The sequence below is a fragment of the Oryctolagus cuniculus genome, chromosome X, assembly GCF_964237555.1.
Source record: "Oryctolagus cuniculus chromosome X, mOryCun1.1, whole genome shotgun sequence".
Taxonomy (NCBI): domain Eukaryota; kingdom Metazoa; phylum Chordata; class Mammalia; order Lagomorpha; family Leporidae; genus Oryctolagus; species Oryctolagus cuniculus.
The window spans coordinates 111,417,416-111,443,490 of NC_091453.1; the positions used below are offsets into that span (position 1 = coordinate 111,417,416).

General features: G+C 42.7%; 1 protein-coding gene across 1 annotated transcript in view; it reads right to left on the minus strand.

Moving 5' to 3' along the window:
* The window catches only part of GPC3 (glypican 3), a 455,320-nt gene that overhangs the window by 240,511 nt on the left and 188,734 nt on the right, over positions 1 to 26,075 (minus strand). The window lies entirely within an intron of this gene.

A 26,075-nucleotide genomic window follows, 5' to 3' on the forward strand; every position in this document is an offset into this window, starting at 1 on the left:
AGAAATTATTTGTAGAAACACTTCTGTTATTAAATACTCAATCATATTTGCTTTTAAGAAAGACAAAATTTCCTTTCCAAAGCTACTTATTAAAAATACTTGGGGAAGCCAAAGCTGTGGCGCCGGCATCCCATATGGGCACTAATTCGAGTCCCAGCTACTCATCTTCCGATCCAGCTGGGAAAGCAGTAGAAGACAGCCCAAGTCCTTGGGCCCCTGTATCCATGTGAGAGACCTGGAAGGAGCTCCTGGCTCCTGGCTTCAGATTCGCCCAGCTCCTGCTATTGCAGCCATTTGGTGAGTGAAACAGCGGATGCAAGATCTCTGTCTCTCCCTCTCTCTGTCTGTAACTCTACCTCTCAAATAAATAAAAATCTTAAAAAAGAACTTGGACATATGTGTGGGTTACAGGGTGATATTTCAATGCATGTATATAGTATATACTGATCAAAACAGTGCAATAAACATTTACCATTCTTTGGCACTACTTTATGATTGGAGGCTTGGCACTTCTCCTTATTGGCTCATACAATATATACTAGCTTATTGAAAATTATAGCCTCCCTACAACACTGTGTAACACTAGGAACTTACTTCTTTGATCTGACTGATTTGGTATCCACTATCTAAACTCCATCTATCTCATAGACTATATATATTTTTAAAAGGATTTATTTATTTATTTGAAAGTCAGAGCTATGGTGGGCCAAGGAAAGAGAGAGAGAGAGACAGAGAGACAGAGAGACAGACAGAGAATGAATGAATCTTACATCTGCTGGTTTACTCACTAGATAGCCACAATGGGCAGGGCTGGGTCAGGCAAAAGGCAGGAGCTTCATCAGGGTCTCCCACGTGAGTGGAAGGGGCCCAAACACTCAAGTCATCATCTGCTGCTTTCCCAGATGCATTAGCAGACAGCTGGATCAGAAGTGGAGCCGCCAGGACACCCATATGGGATCATATGGTGTGTCATATGGGATGACAATCACCCACAGGGGATGCTAGCATCACTGCTGGCAGTTCAAACTGCTATGCCACGACACTGGCCCCTCCTAGACTCTAGGAATAAACATGGTGAGCTCAGATTGAGTTTTTTAGATCCCACATGAGGGAGAACATGTGGTATTTCTCTTTCTGTGTTTGACCTACTTCAGTTAACATGATATCTCCAATTTGATCCATTTTGTTACAAATGCTAGGATTTCATTCTCTTTCCTATGGCTGACTAGTATCTCATTGTGGGTATATACCACATTATCTTTATCCATTCATCTGATGATGGACACCTTGATTGATTCTATATCTTGGCTATTGTGAACAATGCAGGTTTCTCGTTGATACAATAATTTCATATCTTTTGGGTATATAACTAGTACTGAGAATGCAGGATCATATGGTAGTTCTATTTTAGCTTATTTTTTTAAAGATTTATTTATTTATTTGAGAGGTAGAGTTACAGAGAGAGAGACAGACAGACAGAGGTCTTCCACCTGCTGGTTCACTCCCCAAATGATGGCATCGGCTGGAGCTGGGCCAATCTGAAGCCAGGAGCCAGGAGCTTCTTCTGGATCTCCCATGTGGGTACAGGGGCCCAAGGATTGGGCCATCATCTGTGCTTTCCCAGGCCATAGCAGAGAGCTGGATTAGAAGTGGAACAGCTGGGGCCGGCACTGTGGCTCACTTGGTAAATCCTCCACCTGCGGCACCAGTATCCCATATGAGTGCCAGGTTCTAGTCCCGGTTGCTCCTCTTCCAGTCCAGCTTTCTGCTGTGGCCCGGGAGGGCAGCGGAGGATGGCCCAGGTGCTTGGGCCCCTGCACATGCATGGGAGACCCAGGAAGAAGCACCTGGCTCCTGGCTTCAGATCGGCATAGCTCCAGCCATAACAGCCATTTGGTGAACCAATGGAGGGAAGACCTTTCTTTGTCTCTCTCACTGTCTAACTCTGCCTGTCCAAAAAAAAAAAAAAAAAAAAAAAAAAAGACCTCTCCATACTATTTTCCATAGTGACTTTACTAATTACATTCCTACCAGCAGTATATGAGTTCCCCTTTCTACACATACTTGGTTGTATTTGTTACTTTTTGTCTTTTGTGTATTAGCTATTCTATTGATATCTCATTGTTTTCATTTGGAAAATTTCTTATTACTTAAATCTATACAGAATCTTCCAGAAGTTCATGGAAAATGCACATCATGAAAAGATTATGAACAGATAAACTTATCTTTCAATTCAGTTTTCCACGAACTTTGTGAATTATCCTTGTGTAATGGACACGCAACCATTCCTTGTAGCAAATGCCAGATGCCCAGTGTGTATGTCCATACATATTGTTCCTCCCCAAAGCAGTGAATCGGCTGGCCAAAAGGGTTGTCGATATTGTCCTATGAAATGATCAGGTATCTGGTTGATGATTAAGGACCAGGTGACATGAACAGCCTTAAACAGTTGATTAGTTTAATAGCATGTGGAAATGAATTTAGCACAAAGTTACAAAAATGGAGAGCCAGGCAGGGGCTGGTGCTGTGGCATAAGGGTTAAGCCACCACCTGCAACTTCAGCATCCCATATTCGCACTGGTTTGAGTCCCAGCTGCTACACTTTGATTCAGCTCTCTACTATGGACTGGAAAAGCAGAAGATGGCCCAAGTCCTTGGGCCCCTGCACCCACGTGGGAGACATGGAAGAAGCTCTTGGCTCCTGGCTTCAGACTGGCCCAGCTCCTGCTGTCATGGCCATTTGGGGAGTGAACCAGCAGATGCAAGATCTCTCTCTCTCTCTCTCTAACTCCATCTTTCAAGTAAATAAATAAATCTTTAAAAAATGGAGAGCCAGCAATTGAAATAATTGTGTGACTATAACCTAGAAGAAGAGAGTGTGTGGTCAGAAACACGAGCAATCACGACTACACATCCAAATGCTTGACTCAGCTTCCCAATTTTGTTTTTTTTGTTTGTTTGTTTGTTTGTTTGTTTTGACAGGCAGAGTGGACAGTGAGAAAGACAGAGAGAAAGGTCTTTCTTCCCTTGGTTCACCCCCCCAAAATGGCCACTACGGCCGGTGCTGGTGCCGATCCGAAGCCAGGAGCCAGTTGCTCCTCCTGGTCTCCCATGGGGTGCAGAGCCCAAGCACTTGGTCCATCCTCCACTGCACGCCCAGGCCACAGCAGAGAGCTGGACTGGAAGAAGAGCGACCGGGACAGAATCCAGCGTCCTGACCGGGACTAGAACCCGGTGTGCTGGCGCCGCAGGCGGAGGATTAGCCTATTGAGCCGCGGCGCTGGCCAGCTTCTTAACTGTACTGAATCTGCCTAAATACTGCAGGCAACCACCATATGGAATATTACAATCTCTGAAAAAGTCCCCAGTCCTTAGCTCAAAATAGGAAGCAAGGCACAAAGTGATGCCTTGGTGACTTGCGAGATCAGAGACAAGAATACTTTTTGCTGCAATTTGTCCGCAAGCTTCTAACAAACCTCAAAGTTTTTATTAGCAAATCTCTAAGCCCATGATTTGAGAACTTTCTTTGGGAAACCTCTGGCAGTGTAGCTACATGTCCCCATGCTATTCCAGATAATGCAGACAGACTGAGCTCAGAATCTTTTGCATAGCAGGATACTTTTCTGTTTTCTTCTAGGAGTTTCCCCCTCCTCACATGAATTTCCTTCCTTCATCTCCCCTATCACTAACCCAACAAATTCAATTTACCATTTAAATCCGAGAGGGAATGGGAGAATAGGGATGAATCAGGAGAGACCGCTTCATCTGGATAGATGGATAAGGGACAGTAGACACTTTCAAGGCTCAAACCATGTGAAGAAAACATCTATGGGAAAGGAAATTCAACTGTTGGCCCAGTCAGCCCCATTTATGTCTGTTCTTGATCCAGTGACATTTTCTGGGTTCAAAGGAAACAGTGCCTGATTAATAAAAAGCCTAGGCACTATTTAAAAATAATGCTTGGAGTGATCTGATGTCTGAAGTGGCTTTCGGCCAGAAGGACCTTTTGCCACAGTGCTGCATTCAAACAGAGCTTATTTTCGATGGACATTGAAAAAATGGTCCATTGCTCTCATTTGGCACTGTGCCTAGAATAGGCTGAGTTTGAGACTGGGCATTTTAAACAAAATCACTAAAACACAATGTCCAGTCACTTTCTCTGACGAGGCCTTCGGATCCTGTTATTAAGCAGTTTCCTTAAACACACCTGGGATCCAAAACCCTCGGGGTGGGCTCGGGGGTGTCCCTGGTTCCAGTGCAAAGGAAAACACTGTACAACGGCACCATGTTCTCTTCAGCTGACCTCCTCGCCTGACCCAAGTCACAAATTCCAATTCATGGGTTCAAGAACAGTGGAGGTGACCTCACCGAAAATTCTGCTCAAAGGAACAATGATGAAGGCAAACTCCTCAAAATGTTATTGTTCAGGTTTGAGATAAGCATCACAAGGAGATGATTGAAAATCCAACTTTGCCACTTTCGAAAATGTACATGTGCAAGTCACTAAAGTCAATGCCTCTGGCCCAGAATGACCAAAATCCAACCAGAGAGGTCAACTGCTACTTTCTATTCTTCTGTAGGCTATAAATTCTCTGGGCAGGGGGACGAGAAAGAAAACAGACATCAGTGTTTCACTGGAATATCGATGTAAATCATGTGCAAAATGCCCCTGTAATAGACCCTTAATTAGCTTATCCCATTCCTATGCTTTCTGCAAGCTTTTCAGAATTGTTCAGATCTGAGTTATTACTAAAGAAAAAGCTACCAGTACTCACATGTGCTGACAAATTACAACGTGCCCCTTTCCTCTTCCTCTATTAAATTTTCAGTCTCCTTACTATATGCCTCTCAACAAATGCCAGACAGAGGTCAGTGATTATTTAAAAAAAAAAACAAAAAAAGGGGCCAGTGCTGTGGCGTAGCAGGTAAAGCCACCACCTCCAGCGCCAGCATCCCATATGGGCGCTGGTTTGAGTCCCGGCTGCTCCACTTCCAATGCAGCTCTCTGCTGTGGCCTGGGAAAGCAGTAGAAGATGGCCCAAGTCCTTGGGCCCCTGCACCCACGAGGGAGACCCAGCTGCAATTTGTCCACAAGCTTCTAACAAGCCTCAAGTTTTTATTAGCAAATCTCTAAGCCCATGATTTCAGAACTCTTTGAGAAACCTCTGGCAGTGTAGCTACATGTCCCCACTGCTAACAGCTCCAGCTGTTGCAGCCATTTGGGGAGTGAACCAGCGGAAGGAAGACATTTCTCTCTGTCTCTCCCTCTCATTGTCTGTAAATCTACTTCCAAATGAATAAATATTTTTTAAAAAAAGAATAAGCCCTGATCAAAAAGCTTCCATAGTCTTGACAGCTCATGTCAAGAGCCTTGGGTGGTCACTGACATCAAAAATAAGAGTGTTAATTGTTAAATCAACAACAGGAGTCACTGTGCACTTACTCCCCATGTTGGACCTCTGTCCTCAATGAGGTATACTATGAGAATTAACAGTAAAACCTGTCTTCAAACAGCACTTTATACTTTGTGTTTCCATGTGGGTGCAAACACTGGAAATACCTACTTAGTATAGAGTTGATCTTCTGTATATAAATGGAATTAAAAATGAATCTTAATGAAAAATTAAATGAGAGAGGGAGTAGGAGGTGGGATGGGAGTGAGGGTGGGAATGGGTGAAGAAACACTATATTTGTAGAAGCTAAACATATGAAATTTGTATTCATTAAATAAAAACCTTAAAAAAGAATAAGCTTTGAATGTCTAATTACGCCATTGGGTCAAAATTTACCTATATAGACAGTATACTATAAATGAAATAACCTAACAATAGCTTGAAGAATTACAATGTGCCAGGCACTGGGCTAAACATATCAATTATCTCCTTTGATTCTCATAATGGTCTGTTATAGCAAGTATCATTAATAAAATTTCCATGTTACAGATAGAAACAGAGGCTTAGAAGGATATAGCTACATATTCAAGGGCATAAAGCTGGGGTGTGGTCAGCATGAGATATGAACCCTAATCAGCCTAGGTATGGAACCTCACTTAGAATCACTTAGCTGTGTTGACTGTGTGCCTAGCTCAGAGTCTGAGACGGTGGTTTCTGCCTTGTCACAGCGCAACTATATTTCTCCCTGACATTCTCCTTTCCAATCTGCTTTCACGACACCTGGCCCCGGTCCCCCACTCTTGACTGACACATTCTTTCTTCAACTGGGTTAACAGCATCCATCAGGCCTCTGTCTGGTCTTTTTTCCTCTGGGAGCTGTTAACTCTATCTGTCCCTGTCTCAATCTTGCTCTCTCTTGTTTTAAAATTTTAAAAACAAAAGTTCAAACCAGTAAAGTGATATTCGGCTATATTTCCGTCAACTGTTCTCAGCAAGAGTTAACTTTTTGGCAATTTGCTTCTGCTCTTTTTCCTTCATGTATAATGTATTAAATTAAACAATTAATACATGACTACATTGATCTTTTGTAATTCATTCTCTTCAAAGGGAATTTGCATAGCTGTGTTCTCATCCATAACTTTGGAGAGCCCTCTCTATGTTGCTTCTATGTCACAACTACACATGACCAGATATGGTGAGATTAATATACACAGTCAGCTCATAAACTGCTCAAAAAATTTCAATTGAGCATAAAAACCGCGAAAATTCATATTTTTCAGGGGTCAGTGATTACACAGTCTCACTCTAGTAAAACAAAAGGATGCGTATATTGGCAAGGAAGTTACAGAATTGTACATAAACAATTTATTACATGGATGACTTCAGCGGAATTGAAAGCATTGCTCTAAAATAGAAACACCTTGGAAATAAGTAACCCATCAAGAAGGCAAATCTGGACATCTCCTGAGTATCACAGGCATAATTTGTGATAGCTGATAACCATAAAATTTAGCATATATTTATTTCAAAATGAAAACTTAAAAGGCACATTGGTTTATGGGTTTAAATAAAGGTATACACTCAGAACTATTGTAAAGAGTTATCTGAGGTAAAGAATAAGACCACAAAGTTAATAGAAAGTAAAAAGCCTCCCAGAAGGGAAAAACTGGTGTGCATGGCAAATATCAACACGTGAGCACGGTGAACAATAATCAAAGACATCTTTTCTAGCAAATCAAAGAAGCCATTTTCAGTCCATGGTATGTTAAACTTTGCAGAGTTAGAATTACGGAGTTATTTTTAGTTTATCTTTCTAAATATATCTTTCTCATGATGCTTATTGCAAAAACTGCGGAGGCACTGTAAACTAAATTCATTGCTATTTTTGATCAAGACACACTATGGAAGAATTTCATCATACACATTATAGGGTATCATTCAAATGACTGGCGCCGCCTCCTGGCCTGCCCAGGAATGACATAGATATTCTGCATGTCTCAGTACTTCGTGGAAGTCTTCTCAGGTATCACTCGGTGCATGCCTACTATAAATAGTTTCCCTGTGGGTCCTGCTGCTAGCATTTGGGGCCATCAACTGTTCTGGCACCCACATTCTTCCTGGCTTTCAACTAGAGTAGCAAAATGCACCTAATACAGGGCATTGCTGTACCTGGAAAACAGTCAAGTGAACAGGCTCTCCATTAGATGGAGCCGCCAATGCCAAGAACCTTCACTATCATTCATTATTCTTTGCTATCAACCCTCTCTGGGTCATTTAAACTGGACATCCCAGGCTCCTCCAGATCCACCCCCATCTTCCTGTCTCTTTGTCCACACTACCTGGTTCTTAAGTCTTTCCAGGCAGTCATTTCCCTCAGCCCGTGCATTGATAGTCCAAAGGTCAGAAGAATACTTAATTGGCTGCATCGTTAATACCTTGGAGCCTAAGATATTTCTGTTCCAATCACAGTTCATGCACTTGTTTTCATTCTCTTACATAATGAGCATACTTAAAAATTCACACAGAAAATAGGCAGTCACATTTTTTCTGTATTAATGCATGTGCCACAGCCATTCCAAGAACTAAGATATTGTCCTGGCCTCAACTCTTCTTTCTCTACCTCTCTCTCGGTCTCCACCCCCTCTTTATTCCCTCCTTACTTTCATTTCCAATCTCAAGCATTTCCTGTGATCCTACCTGTGCTTTTTTGTCTGCCCTGACCGTTCGGACACCAAATTGTTGTTGTTTTTTTTTTTATATATATATTATTATGCTTGGTAAAATAAGCCAGTCCCCAAAGGACAAATATTATATGTTTTCCCTGATTTGTAGCAACTGATACACAGAGTACAAAAAAGTGTAATGTAGGGGCTGGCGCCATGGCTCACTTGGTTAATGCTCCGCCTGCAGCACGTGCATCCCATACGGGCACTGGGTTCTAGTCCTGGTTGCTCCTCTTCCAGGCCAGCTCTCTGCTGTGGCCCAGGAAGGCAGTGGAGGATGGCCCAAGTGCTTGGGCCCTGCACCCGCATGGGAGACCAGGAGGAAGCACCTGGCTCCTGTCTTTGGATCGGCACAGCGCTGGCCATAGTGGCCATTTGGGGGGTGAACCAACAGAAGGAAGACCTTTCTATCTGTCTCTCTCTCATTGTCTATAACTTTACCTGTCAAATTAAAAAAAAATTTAAAAAATTTTTTAAAAAGTGTAATGTAAATAAGCAGAATTGACATTTTGAACTTTGCTGTTTATAGTCCCTGTCTATATTCTTGAGGAACAGGGGGTTTTGTACTAACTTCTTGTTGAATTATGTATTTAGTGGAGGGTTAAGCTTGTGATTATAAAGGAAATTTAAAGTATATCATGGTGGAAATTAAAAGAAAAATAAAGAGGATGGAAGGTGGGAGTGAGGGAAGGAGGGAGGCAGGATGTGGTGGGACATATCACTATGCTCTTAAACCTGTATATATTAAATGCATGAAATTTGTTCCGTTTATATAAATAAAAGAATGTAGAAAAATTATTTATTTATGTATTTGAAATGAAGAATGACAAAGAGGGGGTGGATGCACAGAGAGAGAGAGACAGAGACAGAGAGAGACAGAGAGACAGAGAGAGAGAGAAATATCTTCCATCTACTGGTTTACACCCGAAATGCCTGCAACAGCTGGGGCTGGGTGAGGCCAAAGCCACTTGTCAGGAACTCAACCAGGTTTCTCATGTGGGTGGCAGGAACACAAGTACATAGGTCACTACCTGCTGCCTCCCAGGAAGTGCTTTAGCAGGACGTTGGAATCAGGAGCAGAGATGAGCCCAAATCTAGGCACTCTAATATGGGATGCGGGTGTTCAAAATGATGCCTTAACTGCTGCACCAAATGCCCACCCTTGGAACCCAAATCTTTGACCTGAAGCCATTATCCCTTGATGCCCACATTCCTTTTCCTGGTTCCGACTCTGAACCCTGAGTCCAGCAACTATCTTGCCAATATCGTTTTCAGTCTAACACTCAAAATTTTTATTTCAGAACACAACATCCTGGCAATAAAACATTAATATAAGCTTCCTCTCATCCATTCTGTTTATTTTCATCCATTGTTTAGACTGCAGTCTTTGATATTAAAATTCAATATGCTTAAACCTGAAAAGGACATTAGACAGCATCTAGTTCATTGGCTTCTATATATTGTTGGTCAGCAAACCTATTATACCACAATCCCCTGGGGTACTTATTAACTATACAGGTTCTTAGGTCCTACCATATCCCTATAAATTCAGAGTTTTTAAGCATTGGTCCCAATAATCCAGATTTTAACAGGCTCCCTAGCACAATGTGATACAGGACCTGGTCTGGACATTCTTATTATCATTTTCCAGATGAGAAAATTGGTAGAGAAAGGACTAAAGCCTAGGTCTCATGAGCCCCAGTCTACTGTTCTTTCCATTGTATTTTGTCCTCTCCTAATGGGAGAAGTATTTGGAACTGCCTTGGCATGAGAGCTAGTTATAAAGTGCATTACTAACAAAAATCTTATTTTTTGCTTTTTTTCACTAAGTTGGCACTGAAAGTGAAGAAGGAAGCTCCCACCCCTCCCAAAGCCAAAACTAAAGCAAAGTCTTTGAAGACCAAGAAGACAATGCTGAAAGACACCCACAACCACCCAAAAAAGATCTACACATAACTCATGTTCCAGCAGCCAAGAGCCTAACTCCTCTGGTGGCAGCCCAAATATCCTAGCAAGAGCGCCCCCAGGAGAAACACGCTTGACCACTACGCCTTCATCAAGTTGCCCCTGACCACTGAGTCTGCCATGTAGTAGAAGACAATAACACACACGTGTTCACTCTGGATGTCAAGGCCAACAAGCACCAGATCAAACAGGCGGTGAAGAAACTCTGACATTGATGTGACCACAGTCAACACTCTGATCAGACCTGACAGGGAAAAGAAGACATATATTTGACAAGCTCCTGATTATGATGCTTTAGATGTTGCCAACAAAATTGGAATCATCTAAACTGAGTCCGACTGGCTAACTGAAAATCTTACTTTGTAATTAACACAGTACGCTCGCGCTCTCTCTCTCTCTCTCAAACCTTACTTTTGAAAAAGGTTACACAGTATTAAAGACAGCCATCTCATGGTGACAAACATTAACTACTTAAGAGATACGCTGCCTCCTTCTAAAACGTACATAAATCAAAAGCAGGAGAGACAGCCTAACGTTTTAGCAATGAAGAAATGACATTGTGATGATTATTTGAGCTCTCTGAACTATGTTACCTTTGCTTTAAGAAGGTTATAGAAGGTGAACCAAAGAGGCAATAGCAGCATGGAAAGAAAGCAATAACAAAGAAACATCTAGATCTTAGCTTCCTTCTGCAGATGCTTGGAGTTGTGCAGTAACTCACATGGAACCATTAGAATAGGTTCTTACAAAGAATTTTTCTATTATACATTCATATTTTAGAAACAAAATTAGGGGTAGATCTACTTAGCAAGTGACATTAATTGAAACACTTTCAAAAAAGAATTGCAAGAGCCAGCGCTGTGGCATAGCAGATAAAGCAGCCTCCTGCAGTGCCGGCATCCCATATGGATGCTGGTTCTAGTCCTGGCTGCTCCTCTTCCCATCCAGCTCTCTGCTATGGCCTGGGAAAGCAGTGGAAGATGGCCCAAGTGCTTGGGCCCCTGCATCTGCATGGGAGACCGTGAGGAAGCTTAAGGCTCCTGGCTTCAGATTGGAGCAGTGTGGGGCATTGTAGCCATTTGGGGAGTGAATCAGTGGATGGAAGACCTCTCTCTCTCTCTCTCTCTCTCTCTCTCTCTGCCTCTGCCTCTGCCTCTGCCTCTCTGTAACTCTTTCAAATAACTAAATACAGCTTAAGAAGGAAAGCAAAAGAAGTGCAAGAGACACTGGATCAGCACTTTCAGGTTATCTTCCTGACCTGCCACTGCCTAGATGCCTCTGAGAGATAGCAGGTGGGACCATAAAGAGTCATAAAAAGATGTGACAAAGGCACTGGCCTTACACAAGTGAATATAGAGGACATCAGAAGCATTTGGCTGTGGTCTGGGAAGCAGTCTTGTACTGAAGTTGTCTACAAAAGGACAGAATCTGAAAATCTAGAAGTCGGTGTAGTATATGTGGTTGGTAGAATTCAGAAGTTTCAATTGTCATCTCTACTTTTCAACCCATTCGTATTTTATTCACTTGAAAAGAAAGCATAATTGCCCAAATGTCAAAATTAATGAGAAAAAATCAGCAGCCTCCCTACTTTGTCTCTCCCTCCTGTGATCTCACAGAACGTTTTGTGTATTTTCCATACTAAATTGTGCACAGCAGAGTGTAATAACAGACTAGACTTACAAATCTGTCTCCCAAGCCAGATCACAAATGCTCTATGGGCAAGGACTATTTGTTTCTTTCACCTTAAATCTAGTAACTAGGTAGCTTCTGGGTATGCAGAAGGTTCTCATAAATGTTTGTTAGTGAGTGAGTGAACAAAGAATGAATTGAGAAATTAAAAGCTGCTTCCTAGACATCGTGGATGTCATACAGTACCAAAATGAATATTAAAACATGGAGAATTTAACTGATTCATCAATCGGTTTGTCTACATGAGACCCAATCAGAAGTCTGCTTGTTTGTTCTTTCCTCAAGATACTAAAACGTTTCAGGTTACGTTGTCACCCAATCAGAATTGAAGGACATGGAATATGTTAAATTAGTGTACAGGATTTGAAAAGATCAGACATTTTCTGCCTTTAGTTTTTGCCCCTAGAAATATGATCTGTAATTATGCTTGGTGTTTTGCAAAACTCTTCATTATCAAAACATTGTTAATTACAATGACTTTATTAACAGTATCTCATTAATCTTTAAAAGATAGCCAAAAGGCAGAGAAAATTGTACTGATGAGGACACAATTAGTAGTAGGCCAAGCGCTTAGCTAAAAGGTATTAATCCCTGACACAGTTACATTTGACATGTTGACACTGTCCATCCTAAACTGCTTACCCCTGACCTCCGTGGCACTAAAAAAACTATTCTCACTCTCTTTCTTCTGTTTATGAATTTCATTCTCTTTACAGAAGAATGAATCTGACCTTAAATTCAACCTTTTGCATCAAGCCAACAGTGTATTTATATGTGGGTAGCTATGTTTAAATACTCTTTGATGTTTTCTTCATGCACAGAGAGAGTTGCATACAGAGTTCGGAGAGTGGGGCCGGCACAGTGGCATAGTGGGTTAAGCCGCCACCTGCAACCCTGGCATCCTATATGGCTACCAGTTCAAGACACAGCTGTTCTACTTCTGATCTAGCTCCCTGCTAATGTGGCTTGGAAAGAAGAGAGGATGGCCCAAGTGCTTAGGCCCGTACCACCCACATGGCAGGCCCAGATGAAGCTCCTGGCTCCTGGCTCTGGTCTTTCCCAGCCGTGGCCATTGCTGCCATTTGGGGAGTGGACCAGCAGAGGGAAGACTTCTGTCTCTCTTGCCTCTGCCTCTCCCTCTCTGTAACTCTGCCTTTCCAATAAATAAAGCATATCTTTAAAAAAAAAGTTCAGAGCATGAACTCGAACCAGAATACGTCCTTTCAAATCCTGGTTCTGCCACATGCCAAATGTACGACCCTGGGCCAGTCACTGAAACTTTCTGTACTTTGGATTCTCTATCTGCAACATTGAAATATACATGAAATGCCTAGCACAGCAGCAAGCATACAATAAACAATCAATACTATTATTAATAATATTTAATATGCATATTTTATGCAGCTTATGGGATGTCTCGCTATGTTATTACATCAGCCAATTTCATCTTGCATGACTTTTGCCGAATTCATAGGCATTTCCTTTGAAAACTACAAAATCAGGCTGTAGAACACATGTATCCTTTTTGTTATTCAATGTCTTTTTCCCCTCCTCCACCATATCCTGGTTCTTCCCTCCACCCCCAGGCCATTGCCACAATCCTTATCCAGGCACTCAGCACCTCATAATATTTTTTAATGGGGGCCGAGTAAGGAGCATGGTGAACCAATAAAGTCCCCACCAAAGTGGAATATTGTGGCATTAGATCACAACACACCTAGCAATGTCTTTCTCGCACATGGTACTTCTCTATAAATGCCATATGCGTGGATTAAATGAAATGATTATGGGGACCATATGGGAGAGGAGGCTGGAAGCAGGCTGGGGCCAGGCTGGGAAGGGACCTAGATGCTATGCTAGGGAGTTTAGGTTTGATCTTGTAAGCTACAAAGAATCATTGAATCTTTCTGTTCTTGTAAAAGTGGGATTGGAGAGAAAGCTATCCGGAGGGTAGAGAAGTAGTTTAGAGCTTCCTAAATATTCAATGGGGTAATTCATTTCTCAAGAAATATTTTTATATTAAATTTTGAAACTATTCCTTTCAAAACCATTTAAGAGTATACCTTTTCTTCCTTGTCCCTCCCACAGGAGCGTTTTTAAAGGTAGGCTAGCAGTTTTTGCAACTGGATATTAATAACAGATGGTTGTTTATTCTAGAGGTCCCAGCCATACCACATTTTAAATGCCTTTCTATCTTATAACATTTAAGAGAGGCAAATAGGTGTCACAGATCACCCCGCCTCAAAGACAGGTAGTTGCTGGTGGCCTGAGAAGCCTGGGCATGAACTAATTGTTGAGTTCCAGCTGGGCGCTTTCACATTAATTACCCAATTCTGAAAGCAATCCACAGGCACATATAATGACCTCCCAGCTCGCTTTCCCAAAGCTGGATGGACCTTCAGAAATGCTGTCTTTACCTTACGAAGGAGCAAGTTCTGTTGCCAGAGGTGTAGGAGGAAATCAATGAGCAACATCGCTACCTCAGGGCTGGCGCTGTGGCACAGTAGGCTAAGCCTCCACCTGTGGCGCCAGCATTTCGTATGGGTGCCGGTTCATGTCCTGGCTGCTCCTCTTCTTTTAAAAAAAAAAGTTTTATTTATTTATTTGAAAGATAGAGTTACAGTTAGAGGGAGAGACAGAAAGAAAGGTCTTCCGTCTGCTGGTTCACTCCCCAAATGGCCGCAACGGCTGGAACTGCACTGAACTGAAGACAGGATCCAGGAGCTTCTTCCAGTCTCCCACACGGCTGCAGAAGCCCAAGGACTTGAGCCATGTTCTACTGTTTTCCCAGGCCATAGCAGAAAGCTGGATTGGAAGAGGAGCAGCTGGGACCCGAACCGGCGCCCATATGGGATTCCAGCGCCTCAGGTGGAGGATTAACCTACTGCACCACAGCGCCGGCCCCTGCTCCTCTTCTGATCCAGCTCTCTGCTATGGCCTGGGAAAACAGAAGATGGCCCAAGTCCTTGGGCCCCTGCACCTGCATGGGAGACCCGGAAGAAGCTCCTGGCTCCTGGCTTTGGACTGGCCCAGCTCCAGCTGTTGCAGACATTAGGGGAGTGAACCAGCTGATGGAAGACCTTTCTCTCCATCTCCCTCTCTGTCTGTAACTCTGCTTCTCAAATAAATAAATCATTTTTTTAATAAAAAATCACTACCTTAATCAAACCCTGTGCAATCTACCTGGGCTGCTGTTACCTCAAAGAGAAAGAACAATGAAGCTGAGTACAGCGATAAAAATGTCCACAAAGAAGGCTCCAAAGGATTTCTGTTTGAGTATCATTAGGTTATCGTCATGGTGAATAGCAACTCATCAGAGACTTTTTCCCCTAATGGCTTATTTCAAATATTTGCTTTATTTCTCTCATATCTCAAGCCCTGTGGAACTGCACTGCTCTGACTTATTGAAAATTATTTCAGAAACGATGTTCTCAGTATGTGAGATATTGTATTTCCTCCCCCTAGTACAGTGTTACATTTTATTTCTTTTTAATTCTGTATTTTTTATTATTATTTCTCTCTCAGAATCGATCCCCTGTATCCACAAAGGTAGCTCTCTATTTTCTTTCTCAACTGCCTTACTGATGGTAAAGAGTTCTCAGACAATATAGGCTAGATGGAAACCTCTCTTGGTCTCATTTCCTTCCCTTCCAAGCTAAATGCACTTGCTTGCCTCATCCTCAACAATGGAATGGGAACGCCTGCCTGCCACGCCGGTGAAGCCTGATGCAGGAAAGAGTGAAAGGTCAGACCAGATGGTGATCATCACAGCTGGCTGGCTATACTGCCGGGATCACAGTGGCTAGAGCTGAGCCAGGTGTCGGGGATCAACACGAAGCCAACTGGGGACTGCACTGGCTGACTTTAAAGCCTGTTCTCCACCAGCTGAGAAAGTAACTCACAATACCATCTCTCTGACTTCTGGTGGCAAGGCCAACTCCACATTGTGTGGTACAATGATACATCGGAGTAGACTTCTTTTCTTGGACAAAGTTAATGAATTTGGAACTAGATGTGAGCACACCCAGTGGGAAGGCAGGGAAGAGGCAAGTTGGCAGCGAAGGAACTGCGAAAGGCCAGGGAAACATGATAGCTAAAGCTACGCTTACCTGATTAGCCTCTACTTCTTTTCAATGAGTGCCAGCTCTGTGCCAGACATGGTACTCAGCGTGCCAAGAGCCTAAAAGACAGTCAGGCATGATTCTTGTTCTGAAGGCACTTCCTATCCGGTATGAAATCCAATCTCTAGTATGCTCTCAAGAGCTTATTTAGGGTTTCCAGGGGCTTTAAATCTTCCCAGTACTTCCGAGGATGGAGATTCATAACTCCTTCTGGGTCAGAAGCATTGCCATTTGCAAAGACCTCCATGAATCACACAAACCACAGTGACTCATCAGAGAATCCATTCCCAAACGAGCAATTGCTCCAAGAAGAGACAGCCCTAAGTGCTACCAGAGGGAGCCTACTTATTGAAGACACTGGGCATTCTCTTCCATCTTCTCTGTGACAGAGCGAGTACTAGCCCTAAACCCCTGGCCCAGCACCAAGGCAGCCTCATGGCTAATCGCGAACCCTGCCAGCTCGTGTTTTCTGCTAGGGGTTGGGACCTTTGACGTAAATGAGCACCCCCTGCTACATTTCATCTCTACAAAACTATAATAAAATGGTGATTATCTGAGAAGCACTTATTACAGTGACCAAGCTTACAACTCTGTGATAGAAATGCAAATCCGGAGTTACCATTTATGGAACAGAAAGAAAAGCCACCTAGCAGAGCGAGCCAGTTACCTACAAAAGCACTCAGCTCTTACCCGTTTTCACTCAGGGAAACACTCCACCTCGCAGCATGTCGTCCAGCACTCCCTGTTCCACATTTACACCTCCTTCTAGCCTTCCTCCCTCCTTATTGTTCTGTTCATTTTTGCTATTTCCTCTTCCTTATCCCTTCCTAGTGCCTAACTGTAAAACAGAAGTCATGATCAGACTTAGGGCAGTCGCTGCTGATACATGGCTGCCTGATGGCATGTGCATGTCCATTCCAACTTCAAACTCAAATGAATTTTGGATCACCCACTCTGTCAGATTACCCATGCCTCTGCTCCTCTTCATTAGCTCTGATACCACTTAAATGAGCATAGAGATCTAGACCGGTTGCCTATTGCATAAACTTCTGTGCCTAGTTCCCATGGTTACAGATAGCGATCTGCCACAAGAATAGGTGCCACATCTATGCAAACAGGCTGCCAAACCTGTCGACCCAGGCAGCAAGGAGACAGGTCAGCAGAGGCCCACTCTGGGTCTTCATTAGGCCTGCAGATGTAAAGACATCAATAGATAGAGGGCTGGACAGAGAGGTCTCTGTGATCATAATATCATGCCAGCAACCCCAGGTAAGACCTCCCCTTTTTTGATCTGAACTTCTGGGTAGCACTGCTGTGAGCTATTTAACCAGCTGCTCACATCCACAACCTAAAAGTAGCATTTCAAGAAGTATCAAGCAATATGAGACCACAGCATAGTTTGCAGGGCCTTTGGGATTCTTTCAGTGAGACAGAAAGCTAAGCTAACATGTCTTGGATGCCCTCAGGTCAGTCACCTTGCTCTTAAGTTCTTATTAGCCAAGTTAAGCAAACGAGGGGATAGGACACTTGACCATGCACTTCATTACCTTGATTTCCCTTTCACTTCTCCACTCTGGCCCTGCAGCTCATCAAGGAAACACTTTATTCTTCCCATTGAGCTAGCCACACTTCTTTCTCTTCCTCTGACTTTCATTCTGAGACATCCCAGAGCCCAAGGAGTACGTGCCCCAGAGGCAAAGACAGATTCTTTTCAGAGGAGCCACACCACCGTCTCCCTCATGATCACCTATAACCAGGAGCTGACTGGAAGCTGTTGTATCTGGATCCTTGGAAAACCAAAGTTTTATAAACACCTGCTGGCCAATGTTGTAAGGGGACAAAACCTGATATTGGTTTGTATGACACTTATCCATATTAGAGTCTCTAGGACACATTAAACAGTATCTCAAGTCAGAGCAGATTGGACTCATTAATGAAATTGGACTGCCTCTCTAAACATCAGAGCAACTTTTTAGTAACAAGAAACCTTACTTCCTCCACTTAGTTGAGCTGGAAAATTAATGTAGTGTGCTTCTGAAGAAACACATAATGAACATGATGAATTTTCATCATCTTGCTGGAAAGTGATTCTTTATGTTCTTATTCCAAATTTACAGCAAGTAAATTTAACGTTCCAGAGCTGCTGAGCCTTTTTAAGACCTCACTGTCAATTTGTGGGGCGCTTTAACTGATTCTGACCTGGAAGTGATTAGTGCTTTCTGAGAAACGCACGTGTAGCAAATTGCTACACTTCAAGATAAATCAAGCTATTTGGGACAGTTACACATTAACTATAAAACATTTACCCTACAGGGGGCGAAAACAGCCTTTCCCTGAGTATCTTGCACAGAGGCAGGGACCCAAAGAGGCTCTTCCAATTTCACAGGAAGTTTAGAATCGGAGGGTGGAAAGTCCCCACTGGTAACTAGGAGAATGAGCAGCTCAGATTGACCAGCACCAGGGCAGAGGTGATTTCAAAGCCACCACTGTTGTTTAGCCAAGGGTCGTAGGCCACAAATGGCATCCAAAAGAGCTATGAACTCCCAAGGACATGGGTGCTTTCAGGAGACAATCCATCCCCAGGAACGCCCTCCACCATCAGCAGACTGTTTATAATACACAGAATTTAAAACGCTGTCACTGTTGGAAAAGCAGTGGGGTGGGCACAATCACTCCTTTGACCTAAGCTGAGAAACAACTTACATATCAGTACAATTCATTATTTTAGTACATATTCACAAAGACATACAACCATACTTCCCAAACATGATCATCCTCCCAAAGCAGTGCTGTATACATTAACAGTCACTGCCCATACCCTTGCTTTCTTCTCCCACAACCACTCCTCTACCCTTGTTCCTCTATAGATTTGCTTGCTCGGGAAAACCATTCCTTTTTGCATAGGAGTCTGGTCACCCCTGAATTCTTCCCTGCAGACACAGGTGTGAAGGAAACGCGGAAGTCCGTCCCACTTGAAATTCGCATCTCTGAATAAAGCAGCGCAGGAACTCGCAGGAACTTCCGTGGCAGACACTTCCCTTAGGGGGCTTCACTTGTGGATGTGGCCAGCTGCTGACAGCTGCTTGAGCACAGACTCACACCGGGGCAGATTCTCTCCTCCTCCCCAGGGGAGTTGAGGGGGTCTGGGCCAGGGGGCTTGTATTGCTCTTTGTCTGAGACAGGGCACATCTTAGGATCTCAAAGCCAGCGCAATCTGTTGGTGAGAAGCAACACAGCTGCACAGACCATCAAGTCACGTAAGCTAGGTTCCAAGCCACAGCTCTAGCACTCTGTACAGGCTACGGCCACCCTGACCTTCTCGGTGTCTCAACTGAAAAAGGAAAATAATAGTACACTCTCACAAGACTTATTTTGAGTACTAAATGAAAGGTTGATGGAAGATAGAAGATACAAGCGCTTGGCGCTATGACAGGCATTAGCAAGATATCAACAAATGATAGGTTAAACGCCTATTATGTGCCCTGTTCTGATTTTTGTATTGCCTGCTTACTTACTTACTGGTGCCAAGTGCACCCCATCAAAAGGAAATATGGGATTCTGAATAAAAGGTCTGGCAATGACTCTGTAAGATATCAGTGTAATAAGATGACATGATGTCTGATCAAGTATGTGAGACTGATATCACATCAGCAAACACTAGCCCCAGATTAATTTCTTGACAGGCAAGGCAAGTTGACATTCTCAGGAAATTAAAATTCATTGCATTCTTTCTGCCAAGAATACTATAGTCCATGAAAATCAATATGCTTCAACCTGACTATACAGCAGGCAGTTTCTCCAGTAATGCAGCAACAGCTATTCATGCACAGTATAATATGAAATCTATAGATCAATAAGAACTTTGATTTATAAAAAGTTACAGCCAATCACCAGGGACAAAAGATCTAGGAAAGATAAATGTCTCTTATCAAAAAGGCTACTTTGAACATAATCCTGTCAAAATGAAGAATACATATTTTATAGAGTATATGTGAAAAATCTGAAAGGATTTTTAAACAAAATCAAACATCTATCTGCACTAATAAAAAGGCCAAAGTCAAATACATTATAACTGCATGCACATTCAATCTGCTTGACAAAAACAAGGGAATCAGCATACGTTTCCATCTGTGGTGGGTATTTAACTCCTTTCTCAGGTTTGCTCAACAGTAACTTGACACATAATACTGCTGGCGGCAATTTAAAATAATCACAAAGCAGTGGTTCTCAGCAGATTTCTATTTCTGTAAGAATATCCAGTCTTAACAAACTACTGCCTTTTGAATCCCTGGTCCAGCATCATATAATTATGCCCAGGAAGAATCAACTGTAGCCTCTCATGTTTACCAATGCCAAAGGAATGAGGGGTCTGACACAATTATTTACCATCAACCTGGTATCGGAATGGATGCTTTCTTTCTCTCAATCATTAGCAATAGCCATCTGAAAGAAGCAGTCTAGGATTCTAGCCGGGTACTGTGGGTTCCATGCCAAAGTCCATTAGGATTAGGATTTTTTGCCCCATGAGCTGTGGGTAGTATTTACTTCTTCCAACAACCAGCCTTGGTTCTAGCCAGAAGGAACACTAGGTAAATGGTGAAGAACCTGTAGGAATCCAATTAACCAGATCCCTCCAGCACAAAGAAGTTCTGAACAGAGAGCAAGCGGCAGGTACTCAAAGGGCCTTTGGCTATTACCAAGTAGAGGTGAGGTTAGTCACCTTCTCAACTCATTTTATTCTATTCTGTTCTCTATCAACTGATGTGGCTTCTGGTTGCATCTCTGCCAGTTTCTGCATAACCTCAGGAAGTACCTTCAACCTTCTGGGCTTCTGTGTCCACTTCTGTAAAATATGAAAGTACAGCTAGATAACCTGCCTTTCTGAACATCCTATGATTCAATCTCAAGGTCTTTGGCTACTCTTTTTTTTTTTCTCATCATCATTAGGACTTGGGATGAAGAAGATGTGACAGATCCACCTCAAATAAACTGATTTACTAAGCAAGTGATTTGGGCTGTCATAAACATTACTTCCAAGTACCCTATTAGCCCCTGGGGGTTAAAGACGAGTATGTCTCTACCCTCAAAAGAAGCTTTATGAGACACGTATATATAATATATAGAAATATCTGCAGTGGCCCAAGGCAAATACCAATAACTTCATAGTCAACTCATCTCATCCAGCCTCCTATGTAAAGAGATCCAGCAGTCACAAGGAGGGCACGATGGGAATGTAAGGGAAAGACTGTACCCGGCCTGTAGGAAAAGACATAGAAGGCAAGGGGACTCAAACTTGAGGAGGACAGCAAAGAATTCAGATGTGGAATGAGGTGTCTTCTCACTGTGCAAAATTCTTGAATGCTCTGTAATCAATCTCATCTCAGACAGAGCTTGGCCTTACTGTTCCAACTCTGATGAGAGTCACCCCTTTTGACCTGCTCAAGAGCTCGCCCCTTTCTTGCCTTCCTATCCTCACCTCACAGCAGGCTCTTTCTCACCCCTGCGCTGCTCCATCAGGTAGAAAAGATCCCAGTGGCAGTCACACGCTACTTTTGGTTGCCACTGGCTAGATACTTAACGTTTTCACAAATTACTTTTGTGGCTCAACGTCTAACTTGTTTTTTTCCATCTTATTCATAATGCCACTACCTTACGTTTGTAGTTTCCAAAGCACTCTAAGGATGCAGACACACAGGTTGAGAGAGAAATGATTTATTCACGGTCCCATGTAGCTTCTGAATGCAGGAATCCTTACACATTAGAGATTCAAAAGAACATGTATAATAGCAATACTGAAGGCTGTCACTCACTCAAGGAAGAACTAAGCCACCACCCTGAGGCTTCACAGGAAGAAGCTCCACTTTGGTAAATTTCCTATGGTCGACAGTTTGCTCCTTAGCTTTGTCCATCCAGAAACTTGATATGGTGCGTCCTACTATTCACCTGACTCAGGTTAAGTAAGCTCTCATGAGACTGGCATGGGCAACCAGAATGTCACAATATTCCTTTGAAATATGAAATATAGCTACCAAAGGGATTAGATTTTCACATTCTCTGGCCATATACCAACTGCATGGACAAGCTACATGATACCATGAATTATAAACAAAAGGTTGATTGGTGAGCCTGCAATCATTACAAGGTAGGTTATTTAAACCATGGAAATGTTCAATGGCATCATATATTTGTAATCTAATGAATCATTTCTACAATGGAGGTAAACTGGCCATAGGAAGTAGCCCTTAGCACGGACATGCCATGCAAAATGGCCTCAGCTTTTCTGCCCTGCCTCCGCTTCATCAATATATCATTTTAGATTATGTTAATACCTCCCAGACATACCCTCTGCTTTGACCTATTGTTTAAGTATCAGAGAACAACCTATTTTCAGGATCTTTAGGGGACACCTGTCCCCTCTACACATTGCTAACACACACCAAGTTTTAAGATCCTCAGTCTGCAATGCTTTCGACTGCATCTCCGTGCCTTCCCATTAAACAGGAATGACCTCATACCCTTCCCAGGGTTGTACGTGACAAATGTAAAGATGCTGGTGAAGTCCTGTGCAAATGTAAACTATTATCATTTGTAAATCAGCACAAATGGATCATTTTACTATCTTTCAATTTCATGAAATAAAGGACTGAATGACACAGAGAGCGCTTAGTGGAAGAATTTCCATGAGGGTAAAATTCTCAGCTTAAAATTTGGGGGAACTCCTGCTCAAATATTATTTTGTTGTTGTTGTTTCCCCAAGGGTATCCCTTATTCCACAACAGGGCTGATGCAAGATATACAATGAAATGAGGTCAGGGAGTGCAGGTTCCTCCCCAGTCGGGGCTAGGAGAGAGTTAGGGCAATCAGTGTACAATTAGTTGTTAACTGTTAAGTGAGGAGTCAATTGGCTGGATGACATGAGAGAAGGGGAAGTCAGCCAAATTTTTTTTTAAAAAAGATATCCTAGGTGATTAATGAGAAAAAGAATAAGGGAGAGATAGAATGAGAATGAACTTGCAAGCCTCAATACTAAAGTATATACAGCAGAAAGGTCCTGGCAATCAGCAAGTGCCACAGGTAAACAAAGAGTGTCCTCCCCTGCCACCAGTCACATGGAGTGTCTCTCTCCCTGGGAAGAGGACATGATCATTTCCTTAGGAGACGGATCACACTTAACATGAGCAATCCGAAGAGTTGACTTCAGATTACATTCATCACATTTCAATTACAACGCACGTCTTTTTATTTTTTCTGTCACATGTGCTATTCTGTGAGTTGGGGAGGGGCAGAAAGGGCCATGTTACTGCAGAAGATAGAATATACTTATCTTTCAAAGGAAAATAGTTTCTGCTAGGAATTTTCTTACTCCAAAAGGGTTGATTTTTTTTTTAAATTTCCCTTTGGCAGTAAAGAAAGTAGGGGTAATTATTGAATCACTTACCCACTCCAGTCCCATACAGCCTACTGGGGTGTGTTAAATGTTATACCCACAATTAGGCTGTCAGATAGGACACCATATGTGCATATGATAAGAGATTTTAGAGAGATGAAAATCTGGCCTTAAAGGTCAAATGGAGAAATCCTCCCTTCTCATCTCTGAACCATAAAAAAAAAGAAAGAAATGAGAAGAGGGCATTTCTTCTGAAGAAAAATCCTCGACGCAGTACGCACAGTGCCATGAAAGGAATGAGAGTTGGAAGGTTACAGCTGGAAGGGCCAAGGGCAGGACGGTAAGTGTGAGTAGGACAAGGTCTCAACCCAGGCAGCATCTGCTGCATGTGTCCTAGGGACTGCACTACCAGTTTCTGAGTGCTTTGACCCTGTCTCGGAATCTGATGAACTCTGTGCACCACCACTGCCACTGGTGGATAATAGAGACCTTCCCTCCGCAGACTTCCTCCAAAAAAAGAAAAGGCTGTGGCAGGGGGCACAGCTAGTGACCTGTTAATGCAGCTTCCCTGGAAACAGAATTTCATCTGCCGCTTCTCCTGGATGCAGCGCAGAGATAAAAGCACTGGCTTTGGGATGAGGGAAGATCGGGCTAGTCCTACATCTACCACAGAAGAGCTGTGGCATCGAAGGCCAGTCTGGCCCCCTTTTCTGGCCTCTGTACCTTAAACACATTGAGAATGGCTTGTTCCCTATTTTCATTTATCTCTCTTTTCAAATACCACCCTCACTCCCCACCTTGGGAATGTCTTTCCTCATCACTTCATCTGGACTCTCACCACGGCCAGCATCTCTCTCCACCCTTGTTTACTTGTTCTTTGTGGCACTTATCATGAATTTTAAATTACACAATTACTTTATTTTCATGCTGTCAGTCTCCTTGCCATCCAGTCCCTACCCTAGCAATTAGGACAGAACGCAACTTACTTGAGAATTTAAGTTCCTTTAAGGCAGAGACTTTTTTGTACCTTTTCCCATTGTTGTATCCCTTGCTTGAGGGCTCAATGCCTAGCACACAGCAGAACTAATAACTATTTGTCAAGTTTAATATTACAAATATAGTAGATGCTCCATAAATGTGTGCAGACTGATATAAGGATTGTGATGATATGGATAAGCCTCCAGGTCTTCCCCAGAGTTGAAAGTCTATAGACCACAGCGCCCACATCTCGGGGACTTTTCCAACAAGGCTTTCGCATTCAACAGCCACCTCGACAGCTGAGCCTAAGTATGAGACAGAGACAAAGAGACAGAGACAGAGACAGAAAGACTCAAGTGTCCATCCAAGTTCCTAGAGTTCAGACTCCAGCTTTCGGCACCTCTCTAAGCTGGACACCAGAGGGCAGTATACCCACACTTACTGCTTCCATCCAGTAGAGGGCCTGAGGTAGGGGGAATCCAAGTTCTGGATAAATGGTAGTACTCAGGAGTTAAACTGGCACGTCAGGACCGGCGCCTAACTGCCCCCTGATGTGAGGGGCTGCAGACTGCAGGACAAAGGGTTCAGTGAAGACTTCATTCAAAATTTGTAACATGGAAATCAAATGTGAACAACAGACCCCAAAACCATCTGTTCTTGCCAAAGCAGGATGGACTCCATGGCCAGCTGCCAGAATTGTCCTGGGTTGTTCTATACACACTAGAGGAGGGAGCCACATTTCCTTGTTGCAAAAGGCCATTATGCAAAGGACTGCCGAATACAATCTTCATTTTGATGTATTCTCTTGAACTAGAATAATGCGATAAAATGATAATGATAATCTTTTGGCTCATGATTATTCCTGAGTTAACACCAAAAGACAGAAAAGGAGAAGAGAAGAGAAGAGAAAGCCAAACCCTGGCATCTAAGTAAGCTGATACTACAAGCTGATTATTTGTCTCTCCATAAAATTGATCATATTGACTTGGTGAAAATGCATTTTAATTACAACACTGTACACAGTGTAAATTGGGGAGTTTTCAGAAGAGTATAATTAAATCCAAAAATTGAATACCCTGCTACAGTAGTAAAGCTGAACATGAAAATATATAAAGAAAAATCTATTAGAATGAACATGTATAGGCTTCTGCACATAATGACTATACAGAATTTGGGGAGCTTAATGCATATCTAAACCATACAATATGAGAATTTCTATTGTAAAGGCATATTGACTCTTATTTTTGAATTTTTGGCTACAGTGATGTACACATTTAGGTTGACTAATGCCTTCTTGTGAAATAAGAGGTTGGAAGCTCTTAGTAAATACACACTTTATGCCACTTTATGCCTTCAAATTAAATACTTAACCTTCATTTTTTTTCCCCTAAATCAAAGAAACTCAGACATACCTAATTCTGCACCCTGGACGACATCCTTTGAAACTCCACTCTCACACATAACCCTCAAGCTACAACTTTACGGTGGCTCACAATACTAACAGCCTATATATTTGTGTGCAAAACCAATACTCTCTCACTTCAGAACCAGTTCACTGCCTGGGACCTCAGAGGGGCTTTTGTGTGGTATTTCTTCTATAAACCTGCATAGCCTCACTGTAAGCTTTTGATGAATTCAAGTGTTCATTTGGAACGAGATAAGCTTAGCAGGCTTGTCCCTGCAAGTTCCTGTTAATAAAGTTGAGAGTGTTTAAACCCTCAGGAGGTGGAAAGAAAGAGCTGGTCCATCTTGTGCTGTCGGAGCTGATCATTTTCAGCCGACCCCCGATACATACCAAAGGAATACAGGAGGCTTCTGC